This window comes from Hemitrygon akajei, chromosome 1 (genome assembly GCF_048418815.1).
Source record: "Hemitrygon akajei chromosome 1, sHemAka1.3, whole genome shotgun sequence".
In the NCBI taxonomy this organism is placed as follows: Eukaryota; Metazoa; Chordata; class Chondrichthyes; order Myliobatiformes; family Dasyatidae; genus Hemitrygon; species Hemitrygon akajei.
Genome location: NC_133124.1, coordinates 208,473,901 through 208,489,302, shown reverse-complemented (window position 1 = coordinate 208,489,302; position 15,402 = coordinate 208,473,901).

Sequence of the window (15,402 nt, the reverse complement as noted above, 5' to 3'; positions counted from 1 at the left end):
CTCAGAGAGTGGTGGATGCCTGGAATGCACTGCCTGGTATGGTGGTAGGGGCAAATACATTAGAGGCTTTTGGGAGATCTTTGGATAGGCAGCTGGATGTGAAGAAGATGGAGGAATATGGACATTGTGTGGGTAGGAGGGATTAGTATTTGGGTGTTTTTGATTTGCTTTTTAGCTAGTGCAGCACCACATTGTAGGCTGAATGGCCTGTTCCTGTGCTGTACTGTTGTATGTTCTATGTTCTATAAATGTCAAACAGGTCTGGACTAAAATCAGGAGAATGAAATCAAATTTCACATGGTACTTGGGGATGTAAAGTTTTAATTGGTCAGTTTGTTACAGGAAGCCAGGACAATAATTGTAAAAACTGATCTGGGCCAAATGTTTTTGAGTCAACAATGGTTGCTTCCAATATTTCCATATTTTTATTTATCCTAATTTCCTTCTAAAAGAGAAGGAGGCTGTTCAGCCCATCAAGTCTATGGCTGGCTCACTAGACCCATTCTGTACTAATTTTCCCAGTAAATGATTCACTCCATATTCCCATTGTTTGACAGAATCTATCACGCAATTATACACAAGAAGCAAATAACTCAGGGACAGACCTGCATGTCCCTGGGATGTGGAATGGAATCGAAGAGCTGAAGGCAAACCCACATGAATACAGAAGGAGCGTGCAAACTCCACAGAGACAGCACCAGCAGTTAGGACTGAACCTTGGTCGCAGGAGTGGTGAGGCAGCTGCTCTATTAGGCCCACCACTATGGCGCCCTTGGCCTGTGAGTGAGTTCTGTTTGAATTGTAACATCCAATTAGAAGCAGAACAGTTCAGTGAGTGCTGTAGTCACATTGAGGGCTACTCTGTGTGGAAAGTTCACTTTCTCAGCATTGGGTAGACTGCACTTGGACATTTGTGTACTGTTCTGATCGCCACAATAGAGGATGGCTGAGCACTGAACAGATTGACTCGGATGTTGCCGAACAATCCCCGGTGGAACTCAATGGGTCAGACAACTGTGGAGAGAAATGGACATTCGATAGTTCAAATCGAGACGCCTCTTCTGGAATTCAACAAGATGTTTCCTGGAATGGAGGATGATAGATACAAGAAAAGATTGACTAGACTGTGCTTATCCTCACTGGATCACAGGAGGCTGAGGAAAGGCTTTATAACACTATAAGGAGCCCAGATATGCTAGAGAGATAGAATATTTTTCTCGAAGCAGGGAAGTCCTGAGCTAGAGGGCACAGGTTCAACGTTAGAGGGGAGAACTTTAAAGCAGATCAGAAGGGTAATTTTCCTCATCTGGAAGATGCTGCCAGAGGAACTGGTGGAGACAGACACAATAACAATGCTTAAAAGACATTTGGACAAGTCCTTACGGAGGAAAGGCATGTGTAAATACAGACCTAATACAGGCAAATAGGATTAGTGTTCAAGGGATTCATGGTTGGCATGGGTAAGGCAGGGCCTGTTTATGTGCTGTATGATTATCTGTTTCTACGTGTTGATATAAATGGGCCCAGCACATACGTCCAATTATGAAAAAAGCATAGGAGCACCTCTTCTTCCTTAGGAGTTTCCGGAGATTCAGCACGACATTTAAATTTGACAAACTTCAATAGATGTGTGGTGGCGAATATATTGACAGGCTGCATCACAGCTTGGTGTGGGAACACCAATGCCCTTGGACACTGAAAATCCTACATGAAGTAGTGGATATGGCCCTGGTCCATTATAGGTAAAGCCCTCCCATCCATTGGGCACATATACATGAAAAACTGTTGCAGAAAAGCAGCATCCATCATCGGGGACCCCCACCAGTCAGGTCATGCTCTCTTCTCATTGCTGCCATCAGGTAGAAGGTACTGGAAGCTCACACCACCAGGGTCATGAACGGCTACTGCCCTTCAACCATCAGGCTCTTGAACCAAAGGGGATAACTTCACTCGACCTCTCTTGTCCCATCATTGAAATGTACCCACCACCAAAGAACTTCCTTCCAAGGACTCTTCATCTCATGTTCTCAATATTTATTACTCATTTACTTATATTATTGATTCTACTTTTTGTATTTGCATGATTTGTTATCTTCAGCACTTGGGTTGAATGCCCTAGTTGAGCAGACTTCCATTAATCTTGATCTAGTAATTACTCTATAGATTTGTTGAGTATGCCAACAAGAAAATAAATCTCGGTTGTACTGTATATGGTGACATACATGTACTTTGATAATAAAATTTACTTTGATATAAACTTTGATATAAAATAACTGTGTTCCTGATAGTTAATTTTTGTAACTCCGTAAACTAATTGTAAAACATGGAGCCAGGAATAACGTGTGTAGCCTAGTTTCGTTTTTACATTTAGCAAGGCTTGTACTTATGATGTGGTGTTGTATTGATTGATGCCATTCACGTACTTTTACATATAACCCATAATGAATTATGTAAAGAACAAAGAATGCTTAATCAGAAAATCTATTTACAATATTACTCAACTATTACTGAAATATTAAATGCACAACACCAATTCCTGCATTTTCCTGCATCAACCATGGGCTTCATCCACTGGGTTCTGAGAACTTGAGGGATCTGATGCAAGTTATTCAAGCAGTTGACCTTCCTGCTTCTTGCTCAGGGTTACAAGCACATCCTTTTTCTCTCCCAGGGACCCATGAGTTCAAAATGCTAGCAGTGGGTGTGTTATTAAGCACTTTGGCACTACTCTTATATTCCGATCTTCACATGTCTTCAGATATCAGTCATTGGAGTGTGCGAGTTTCATCATCACTCACCTTCACTGCCAATGGTAGTGTTAAAGTCTGACGTTGTCTGTTGCTTCATTTGGCGGCTGGTCTTACTTGTGCTTCATTCAGTGCCTGAGATCACAGGAACCTTTCCCAGGAATCAAGCCAGGAACTATCATTCCTTTCCAGAGAGCAGATGAGTTACATGAAACTCAGATGAAATGTCGTTTAGATCAGAGATGATTTTGGTCTCCGTGTTCCAAGGTGAGCCAAGCGAGATTCAAGAAGTTGACCTTTAGAATAATACGCAGTATGAACACCAGACCTTTCTGCAAAATTTATTGTGTATATCCTCCATTCCCATCCGAAGTATGGTATAACCAATGTGAAGGCTCTTTGTGGAAGGACCACAGTCTAGGTTCCATCCACTAATGCACATGGAGCAGTCAATCAGCTGGGGAAGCCCCTCAAATTCTGAAATGGCTTGTCAATTCACAGACAGACAGACAGACATACTCTATTGATCCCAAGGGAAACTGGGTTTTGTTACAGTTGCACCAACCAAGAATAGAGTAGAAATATAGCAAAATAAAACCAAAAATAATTAAATGATAATAAGTAAATTATGCCAAGTGGGAATAAGTCCAGGACCAGCCTAGTGGCTCAGAGTGTCTGACACTCCGAGGGAGGAGTTGTAAAGTTTGATGGCCACAGGCAGGAATGACACAGGGGCCACATGAATTGCAATGGTGCTGTTTTTTAATATATAAAAATATAATACTATTAAATATAAAGTGTGCATCAGTAACATCAGCATTAACCTGCTCAGGTGAAAGGTTTATGCGATGAATGTTGCTTAATACCACATAAAAACTTGGATTAGTGGATGCTGATTGAGATGACAAACTCTATAGTTTTGGGAAAAGAGTAGTTGGTAGCCGGCCATCAAGCAATTGATTTTATCAGAGCTATACAAATAAAGAACTAGCCTTTGAAATTTTAAGTCACAGATAACACATAGAAGGGACAGGTATATTATGTCTATGAAGTTCTCAGTTATCCAGGTCATTGTATATCAAGCAGTAGTAAATCAAGGCAATCGTACATGTTGTGAGTTCTAGGAGACATTTTGCCACTCATCTGAGAGGCGCCTTCAGTTCTGATCCAGGGTGACCTTATGACTCTTAACGACCCTCATGTGATTGCTATACCTTTAAACAACTCACAGAGCTTATAAGCTGGAAAACTACTCATCATGGATCAGAACTGAAGAAGCCTCTTGGGTGAGTGGCGAAATGTCTTCCAGACAACACCGCAAGTCCAGTTGCTTTGATTTGCTACTGGTTGTTAGACAGAAATAGTAGCAACAGTGAACAATTGGCTGCCCAAGTATAGGCTCCACTGAGCAGGTTGAAGCCACATGGATGCCCAATAATCCAAACAAACTTTCACTATGATCACTGTCATGGGAAGAGGTTACCAGGAGGATGGAGGAGAAAGTGGTCCATGAATGTCTTCAAAGTCTCTTTGAAAAATAAATATTACACAATATCCACCACACTGCACACAGTTCTCTTTCACTTGGACAACAAGGACACTTATGCCAGAATCCTGTACATTGATTTCAGTTCAGTGTTCAATACCATCATCCCGCAGAGACTAGTGGAGAAACTTGGCCTTAACACTGCCATGTGTCACTGGATTCTGGATTTCATGACAGAGAGACCACAGTCAGTCCGTGTTGGCAGGAACATCTCTGACTCCATCACACTGAGCACTGGATCCCCACAGGGCTGTGTGCTCAGCCCATTGCCGTTCACACTGCTAACATATGACTGTGCAGCCAGATTCAAGGAGAACCTGATCATTAAATTTGCTGATGATACCACAGTGGTGGGGCTCATCAGCAAAAATGATGAAACAATGTACAGGGAGGGGGTCAAACACCTAGAGAGCTGGTGCAGTGACAACAACTTGATGCTTAATGTCACCAAAACCAAGGAGATGATCATCGATTTCAGACGGTCTCAGCCTGAGCACACACCCCTCAGCATCAGCGGCTCCACAGTGGAGAGAGTGGAAAACATCAAGTTCTTTGGGGTGCAGATCTCGGACAATCTCACCTGGTCCAGGAACACCACTGGGATTGTGAAACGAGCCCAGCAGAGATTGCACTTTCTGAGGAAGCTTAAACAAGCATCACTCCCCACTAACATCTTAACTATATTCTACAGAGGCGTGGTTGAGAGTGTGCTGACCTTTTGCATCACAACCTGGTACTCCAGCTGCAGTGCTGCCGACAAAAAAGCCTTGCAGAGGGTGGTTAGGGGAGCTGAAAAGGTTATTGGAGTATCCCTACCTTCTGTCCAAGACCTCTTTCAGAGTCGGTGCCTCCAGAAGACACGGTACATCATTAAAGACCCCCTCACACCCTCTCCATGAACTGTTTGTTCTTCTGCCATCAGGTAAACGTTACAGGAGCATCAAAACTAAAACCACAAGGCTACTAAACAGCTTCCTCCCACAGGCAGTCAGACTGCTAAATAGCTGCTCTACCTGACTCTGCTTTGGACACTTTAAACTTGCACTGGACACTTATAACTTGTTTTTAACTGATATATGGCTGTTGTGTTTTACTATTTATTGTTATGTTTATTATTTAGTGTTGCGTTTGTTATGATTGCACTACTCCTGGGAAACGCTGTCTCATTCTGCCTTGCAGAGCTGATGTACGGTTAGAATGGCAATAAAGTTTTTGAATCTTGAATCTTGAATCTTGATTCCTGAAAATCCCTGGCCCATGGCTGTTCAAAGTAAAAGCAGAATATTCAGGATGATAATTGAGAACCTCAGGTCCATGTATTAGGTGTGGGCAAGAAGCCCTGTTAAAATGGCAGAATAAGTGCACCACCTCCCAACATCCAGACCTGCAATCCACCACCTTCTGACTCATTGTGGAAGATGTTGTAGGTTCCACACCGGAGTTTGGAGTTCTGTCATTGACTTAGTCCTAGGGTCAATACTCAAGATTGAAGCCCGAAGGTCAAATGAAAGTAGAGATGTCGAAGTCCAATGACTGAAGCCTGGAGACTGGAAACAGGAGACAGGAGGCCCGTCTTAGACTAGGATCTCAAAACTCACAGATCAGGAGAGGAAGCAAGTAATTGAATGACTGCCAAAGAAGAGGAGGTGGGGCGGTTTAATAAATGTTGGATCAAACTCTTCTAAGTGCCGGCTTTCTCAAAAAAATCCATTAAATTAATTCAAATACTGGAACCTTGTGCTGGTTTGAAGGGGTCTCTATCCCCAAACTTCGCTCTCCCTAGAGTGAGAAGGAAGGTTGGGTTGGCATTTAAAAGAGCTGCACTTGATGATGACTGGTTTGGACAGGAACACATGGTGGGCTCTATTTCCCATCAGTGGTAGGTTCAAGGACCAAGGCGTGCCTATTCATACTTTTGGGCAAACAACGCAAGGCAAACTTGGGGATTTTTTTTATATGCAGAGGGAAGTTATGATTGGAACTCACTGCTTGCATACAGAATTGGTCAATGCAAATAGTCACACAAAGGTAAATAGCTTGCAAGACTCCGTGCAAAAGTTAGAAATGAGACTGTTCTGTCAGAAAATATTATAGGCTTGATGGGATGAATGGTCTATCTTATGTCTTAAAATATGATGTTATAATTGTCCTCAAGTGTGGTCTCATGAGTGCCTTATAGACCCTCAACATCACATCACAGGTGGAATGTACAAACTCCTTATAAACTCTCATATTAGACATTTCTGCCCTGGGGGAAAGTTTTTGGCTGACCACTCTATCTATGTCTATAATTTAATTAATTTATTTATTTATTGAGATAGCGTGGAATAGGCCCTTCCAGCGCTTTGAGCCACACCGCCCAGCAACCCACCTATTTAAAACTAGCTTAATCACGGGACAATTTACAATGACCGATGAACCCACCAACTGGTACATCTTCAGACTGTGGGAGGAAACTGGAGCACCTGAAGGAAAATCACATAGTCACAGGTAGAATATACAAATACCTTATAGACAGTGGCAGGAATTGAACCCAGGTCACTAGCACAGTAACAGTATTGTGCAAACTGCTATATTACCTAGAGTGATGTGTAGCCTCCAGAATGGCACTAGTTACCAAGTAGCAACTAAGGGTCTTTCATTGGGATATTTTGCTATCTGTTACTAGAGGATGAGGAGAAATTTCTTCTCAAAGTAGGTTGACCTGGATCTTTGGAATTCTCTAACCTAGAGCACTTGTGGATGCTCAGTCATCAAGTTCATTCTAACACAAACCAATAAATATATGTATATTAAGAGACAGGGATAGAACAGGAAAATGGCTTTGAGCCCTGATCTCAATGAGAGGTAGAGAAGGCTCAAAGAGTCTAAAGGCCTGCTCCTGCTCCTGTTCCTGCTTTTCGTGCATTCTTGCTTCTCAACCGCAGTGAGAGCTTGGGGAGGTGGGAACATATGGGCTGGTGCCACTGCAGCTTAGCAGGAACAATGTGTCACAGTTCAGAATGCAACGTACACATTGCAGTTGGCTGGAATGGAAAGTTTGAATGGAGAGATGTCGGGGTCTGGCATTGGAAAGCATTCACTTACTGGGTACCAATCAAATTGTTAGCTTTACACTTGTTGGAGTTTGCACCCTTCCTTCCGCAACTCACAAAAATAACAGGAATGATGTGTTAATTTGAACAGGTCTCGAGTGTTACATAAAGTAATTGGCTTGGATTCCGGCTGCTTTGGCAGAGGAAGATGGCAAGGCAACATTTAACGTGTGACAATGAAGGTTAAGCTAAATGGAATGAATGTAAATGTCCTACAAAGCCAAGTTTTGATGATGTATTTGTATCCTATTTCCATGATATTCTTCATTCAACTATTCAGCCCTGAAGGAAAATTTGAATACAAATATCTATTTTATTTCCACAATAATATGAATGAAAAATATAGTGCTGGTGAATGGTATATGCTAGTTTTGGAGAATTGGGAGAGAAAATGCCTTGGAATGCAGAATATTGAGTGGAGTTTTGATAGAGGCATGCAGAATTATGAAGGGTATAGATAGAGTGAATGCAAGCAGGCTTTTTCCACTGAGGTTGACTGGGACTACAACTACAGGTCATGGGTTAAGGGTGAAAGGTGAAAAGTTTAAGAGGAACATGAGGGGAGACTTCTTCATTTAGAGGATTGTGAGAGGGTGGAATGAGCTGCCAGCGCAAGTGGTACATGCAAACTAGATTTCAACGTTTAAGAGAAGTTTGGATAGGTACATGGATAGTAGGAGTATGGAAGGCTATGGTCCCGGTCCAGGTCCATGGGAGTAGGCAGTTTAAATGATTCAGCACAGACTAGATGGGCCAAAGGTCCTGTTTCTATGCTGTACTTTTCTATACCTATGACTTCAAAATTGACTGTAATGGGCATTACAAAGCAGAAAGAATACATTTGGCTCACTGTCCATGCCAAATATCAAATACCCATCAGTACCACTCCCATTTACCAACACTGGTTCAGTAGCTGGTTTCCGCTTTGATGATTCAAATGACCACTTAAATGTTGTGAGGACACCTGCCCTCACCGTTCCCTCAGGCAGTGTGTTCCAGATTGCAGTCACCTTCTTATTTACTTACTGACCATTACTGCTGGTGTTTAGGGCAGCAATGAAGGTCCTCCATCTCTAGTGCTGTCCAGGGCTTCCTTCATCACGTCAGGAGTTTCTTCTCAGTTTTCGCTACTGCCAGTCATGCAAGTCACGGGAATACTGTCACACCCAGAGTAGAAGGATACTTAATTACTGTTTCCGTACCAATTTTGTTTTAACAGTCAGGATTGTTATCCCTGATTTGAACCCCCAAACCTGGAGGACCGGTGGACCACTCTTAGTCTGGCCTTTCCCCTTTGACCTGTTTGGCATGGGTGACCCTACCAAGAGCCAAAGCATAAAGCCCTGACTCCCGCCAGCGTAGCTCTCCGGGTCATTGAGGCACGCAAGTCTCCAAACCCAGACAAGGTTGCAGTCCTCTTGGAGGGTAATCACACTCGGGATGGAAAAAAACATTCCTCCTCAGATCCCTTCTAAACCTTTTGGCCCTTACTGTAAGCCTATGATCTCTAACTTTACAGACCTCTGCAATGGGGAAACGATTCCAAAGTGCTTCTCATAATTATGTACACATCTATAAAGATTAGCTGTATCTGCCACATGGACTTTGAAACATATAGTGAAATGCACTGCTTGCATCAAATCAAATCAGCAAGAACTATGCTGAGAGCAGCGTACAAGTTTTGCCATATTTCCAGTGCCAATATAGCATGCCCACAACTTACTAGCCCTAACACATATGTCTTTGGAATGTGGGAGGAAACTGGAGTCATTGGAGGAAACACATGCAGTCACAGGGAGAACTTACAAACTCTTTACAGACAGCTGGGGGAATTGAACCCTGCTTGGTGATTGCTGGCGCTGTAAAGTGATTTCGCTAACTGTTTGTGGTGAACTAGATATACCTGTCTGACTGCTCCTGTGGCTCCTCCCACAGACCCCTGTATAAAGGCGACTGTGGGCTGCTGCTCTCCCTCATTTTCCCCAGGATGTAGTGTTGTTTATTCTTCCAGTCAATAAAAGCCGATATCTCGTTTCCTAAGTCTCAGCGTGAGTTATTGATGGTGCATCACTGTTACACCTTTATACCTTTATACCTTTATTCCTTTAGCTGAGATAAGATCTAGCAGGTCCCATCTCAGCCTCCTCTGCTCCATGAAGAAACAAGCTTGGCCTATTCAATCTCTCCTCGTCATTGGATTGTGCCTATGCGTGACATGCGAATAATTTCTACTAATGTGACCTAAGGCCCGCTGGATTGAAAATTCCTGTGTGTGTCCCATCGCCCGGAATGCTGTGGGAAGCCAGTGCAATGCCAGCCGTGCTGTTTGTGGCATGAATGCACTTCTGCAGTTGAAGTTAGGGCGTTCACTTGCAAGGACTGAGGTAACTCATGTTGACTGGAGCTGTGACCAGCTCATCCTTTGAAGAGAAAATATTCATTGCCTCCACAGACATGACCAAATCACCTTCTTGCTGCTACACTAGAAGCACAGCTGATAAAACCAGTGAACCTTTCACCGAGGCATTCCCCCTCCCCATTCCCCGCTCTGACCTTTTACTTCTTCTTGCCTGCTTATTACTTCCTCCTGTTCCCTCCCTACCACTTCCCTTTATCCTATTGTCCACTCTCCTCTCCTATCAGATTATGTCTTCTCCAGCCCTTGACCTTTCCCACCCACCTGGCTTCACCTATCACCTTCCAGCTATCCTCTTTCCCTTCCCCCCCCCCCCCCCCCACCTTCCAATTCAGGCACCTTGCTCCTTCCCTCTCAGTCCTGAAGAAGGGTCTCGGGCCGAAATGTCGGCTGTTTACTCTTTTCCGTCGATGCTTCCTGACCTGCTGAGTTCCTCCAGCAGTTTGTGTGTGTTGCTTTGGATTTCCAGCATCTGCTGATTTTCTGGTTTCACAGAAGAACCCTTGTATTTCTCGGGGCAGAGATTCTCCTCGCACAACCTGACCAAACGGAAGTAAAATATCGTCCTCGATGGGAGGAAATGTTTATACAGCCCTGAGGAGTTTAATCCGTTCTCATCTTGAATGCTCAGTCAGCCGGATTTTTTATTAGCAAGACATGTTATGATATGATAAATTATTCTGAAGGGATCTTACTCCATTAATAGATGGAAAATTACCCAGACAGGGGTGGCAGATCAAACCATGACATTGTGATTATATTTTCTCTGCAAAAAAAATCCTCTGTAATCGAGATTTTAATAATTAACTTGGAATAGTGAACATGTAAGATTCTTGGTTTAGGTGGGAAATACAGGATAATGTTGAATTATTACACAGAAAATGTTTTAATGTAAAATTGTTACTTCGTACTGACATATTTTTCTCTCTATAATCCAAGGTAATCAACTCAATCAACTACATGAATTGTATCGTCAATTTTATCCACATCATCTGAGGTTTAACTTGCTACATGCGTGAGAGAGAAGAACAAATTACTCAGGTCGACAATCTGATAAAAAAAAATGCATCTTCTCTCTATAGCCCTACATCAAGTTACATTGAATTTGGTAAAAAACATGAGCGTAATAGGCCATTTGGCATCTTGAGTCTGCTATCCATTCAATAAAATCTTAGAGCCAGAGCCATTTTCCTACAGAAAACCCATATCCCTTCATCCATTAATATCAAAAAATTGACAGATTTCTCTTAATTGTGCAGGACAGAAACTGTTGTAGGCAATTTGTATGTAAATGGATGTTCTTTAGTAGTCTACCTGCAACTTCTGAACCCATCACTGCACGATGCATGCGCCCATCACTGCGACTTCGGGGAAGCCGGAGCCTTCTTGCTTGCTTCAAGATTCAAACTTCAAAGAATGTATGCTACCTTGAGATTCATTTTCTCGCAGGCATTCACAGTTGAACAAAGAAATACAACAGAATCAATGAAAGGCTACACACAAGGACTGACAAGCAACCAATGTGTGATCATCTGCGCATATACAAAAGGTAATAATAGTAATAAATAAATAGCAAATAAATAATATTGAGAGCGGGGGGGTTGTAGAGTCCTTGAAAGTGAATTCATAAGTTGTGGAATCACTTCAGAGTTGAGGTGAGTGAGGTTATTCACAGTGGTTCAGGACTCTGATGGTTGAAGGGTAATAATTGGACCTGGTGGTGTGGAACCAAAGGCTCCTGCACCTCCTTCCTGATGGCAGCAGTGAGAAGAAAGCATGACTTGACTGCTGAGGTCCTTAATGACGGATTCTGCTTTCTTGTGGTGACTCATGAATGTGCTCAATGGTGTCGAGGGCTTTGCCTGTGTTGGACTGAGCTGTATCCGTTACTTTTCGTAGGCCAATCTGCTCAAGGGCCCAAACAAAAATTCCTTCCAATCAAAATTCAGAGATTCCCACAATGTTGGAGAGGATGCTACATTTTTTGCAAGGTGGCTTTCCTATCCTTCTGGAAATACCTTGCTATAATCACTCTCGGAGTGAACCGCTTGATTTGAGAAACCGTACAACATAACCAGGGAAGGGACCAAAGGATTTGTGAGATAAAACCTTTTTAGGTAGTGAGTTGTCAGGTCCAACCACTGGGTGGTGGAGTCAGATCCTGTTGTGTGTTGAGTCTGCTAAAATCCTGAGAAGCTTTGAGTGGTTTAACGACTCATTTCGGGTGAATGCCTGCTGATTTGTGATGAATACAGAAGGAATTTAGACCGTAAAATCAAAGGAACTAGTAGTAGAATTTAGCATTTAACCCATCAAGTCTGATCTGCTTTTGATCAGGGCTGATTTATTATTCCCACCCAATACCATTCTCCTGCCTTCTCCCTGTAATCTTTGATATATTTATCAATCGACATCCACTTTAAATACACCCGCAACCATCGGTGGAAATGAATTCACATTGCCTAAAGAAATACCTCCTCATCTCTGTTTTAAAAGTACATCCTTTTATTCTGAGGCTGTGCCCTCTGGTTCCAGATTCCTGCATCACTGAAACAACCTCTCCATATCCATTCTTTCCAGGCCTTTTAATATTCCTATTCCCCTTCCAACGTGTCTGTCCATGGCCTCCTCTTGTGCAAAGATGAGGCCCCCTCAGCATGGCGAAGCAACACCTTATAGTCTGTCTGGATAGCCTCCAGTCTAATGGCATGAGTATCGATTTTTCCTTCCGGTAAAAATAAATTCCTGCCCCTCCCCTCTTCTTCTATTTCCCACTCTGGCCTCTTACCTCTTCTCACCTGCCTATCTCCTCCCCCGGTGCCCTTCATCCTTCCCTTCCTCCTCTCCTATCAGATTCCTTCTTCTCCACCCACCTGGCTTCTAACTATCACATTCTAACTATCCTTCTTCCCTTCCGTCCACCTTTTTTATTCTTGCGTCTTTCCCCTTTCTTTCCAGTCCGAAAGAAGGGTCTTAGCCCGAAACGTTAACTATTTATTCATTTCCATAGATGCTGACTGACCTGCTGTTCCCCCAGCATTTTGTATGTGTTCCTTTCAATATTCAAAAGGTTTCAATGAGATTCCCCCTTTCATTCTTCTAAACTCCAGTGAATATAAGCCCAGAGCTATCGAGGAAGAAAGAGAAGGTACAGGAGCTTGAAAGGCAAAATGTTGGACTCGTACCAACCACTTTTTTCACATCCCCTTCCCATTGGTGCAACCACATTCTCAAACCCTTAAGTCTTCCTTTTCCATTACTGTTGCCTCAACATTTCCGTTGCACAACCTCAGACTGCAGTATGTACTTTGCACTATTCTGCTGCTTTGCACTCATTTATATTTATTGCAATACACACAAAATGCTGGATGAACTCAGCAGGCCAGGCAGCATCTATGGAAATGAATAAACAGTAGCCAGTTTGGGCTGATACACTTTGTCAGGACTGGGAAAGAAAAAACAGTAGGAAGCCAGAATAAGGAGGTGGTGGGGCAGGAGGGGACGGAGTACAAGCTGGAAGGTGATAGGCGAAGACAGGTAGGTGGGGGAGGAAGTAAGAAGCTGAGAGTTGATTGGTGGAGAGGGTAAAGGGCTGAAGAAGATGGAATCTAATAGGAGACGAGAGTGGACTATGGGAGAAAGGGAATGAGGATGGACACTTGGGGGAGGTGATAGGCAGGTGAGTAGAAGAGGAAAGGTGAAAGGGAAGCCAGAGTGGAGGATGGAAGAAAGGGGAAGGGAGCAGTGGGAAAAATTACCAGTTTTATTTATTTTACCATGTGCATTGTTTGCACGGTGATCTTCACATGAGCAAAGAATTTCATTGCAACTTGGTGTGTATGACAATTAACTAATTCATATCTCAGACTCAGAATAATGTTTAATATCACCAGCCTATGTCGTAAAATTTGCTGTGAAAGAGATATTTTGCTTTATTTGTCACATGTAGATCAAAATGTGGAGTCTTACAGCGAAATGTGCCGGTTGAGTCAACGGCAAACACAGTCCAAGGATGTGTTGGGGGGCTGCCTGTATGTGTCACCTGCCCCTATGTTTCCGATGCCAACATACTGCATCCACAACTTTCTAACCATAATGTGTACATCCTTGGAACGTGGAAAGAAACCAGAATACCAGGAGGAAACCGTCACGGTCATGGTGAGAACTTAGAAACGCCTTACAGACAATAGCGGGAACTGAATCCCAATATTTATAGTTGGCACTGTGAAGTGTTTGTCATGATATGCACTGGCAATATCAGAACCTAAGTCAGGAAGAAAGACAGACTGCGATATAAAGATGACGATCAGAGTTTATTCATAAAATTCCCAAAGAACATTGGTGCTCCCCCAAGCAACGCAGTGAGCAGTAACATTCACAAAACTAGGACCCAGCAATGAGTGCTAATCAGGCACCCCCTTAAATAATGCAAGTAATACAGAATCCCTAAGCCTATCAAAATAAACTTAGCAAGCTTAAACAGAAAGCACAAGGAGACCACATTATAAAGAGCAAGTCACTCGAGGAAAATACAAGGAAATCTAAATGATTACTCACTCTTATTAAACAACAATTAACCAATTCAGGTGGTTTAAGAATGGTGGTGTCCAATGCCCTCTGGTGCCCCACATAGGCCCGAAGAGCTCATTATAGAACTGGAAATGAAGGGGAGAAATCAGAGAAAGAAGGTGTGGGAAGGGGAAGAAGAAGTACAAGATGATTGGTGATAGGTGATATCGGGAGAGCGGGAGGAAGAGAAGTAAAGAGCAGGGAAGTAGAATGGTGAAAGAGATAAAGGGCTGGAGAAGGGGCAATCTGATAGGAGAGGACAGAAGTTAGCTACAGGGATCACAGAGAGGGAGCCATGAGAGAGAGAGTTTCTCTGAACTTCCGATGAAGGGAAGATTTAAACTTCTTCAGGGTAGGCATCCATCGAAGACACTTCACGGTAGTCGTTGCAGTATCACAAACAAGGGAAAATCTGCAGATGCTGGAAAGGTTTACCTGAAAGTGGAAAATGGGCCTTGAGTTTAGCAATTTAATGATAGATAGTATCTATGACAATGCAAAGGTGGAACAGCGGCATAGTATGTAGTATTGGTAACTCAAGTTCAATCCCAACCTAGTATGCTCCCTGTTTGGAGTTTGAATGTTCTCCCTGTACCTGCAAGGCTTTCCCCTGGACGCTTCACTTGCCTCACACAGCCCGAAGTTAAGTTGGTAAGTTACTTACTGAAAGTTATCCCATGTATAAGTGAGTGATAGGAGAATCAAGGACACGTGAGAGACCATTAAAGGGCATCAAAGGTTATGGTGAGAAGGCAGGGGAATGCGACTAAAGGGGAGATTGGATCAGCTCATGATGAAATGGCAGAGCAGACCTGATGGGCCGAATGTCTGACTTCTGCTCCTTTGTCTTATGGTCTTATTAAAGACCCTCACCATCCACAACAAGCCCACTTCTCATTTCTGCCATCAGGGAGGAGGTACGGGGCCTGAACACTGACAATCAACATTCTAGGGACAGGTTCTTCCTTTCCGCTGTCAGATTTCTGAATGATCCATAAAAGTCACCTTCCTATTCCTCTTGTGAGTTCT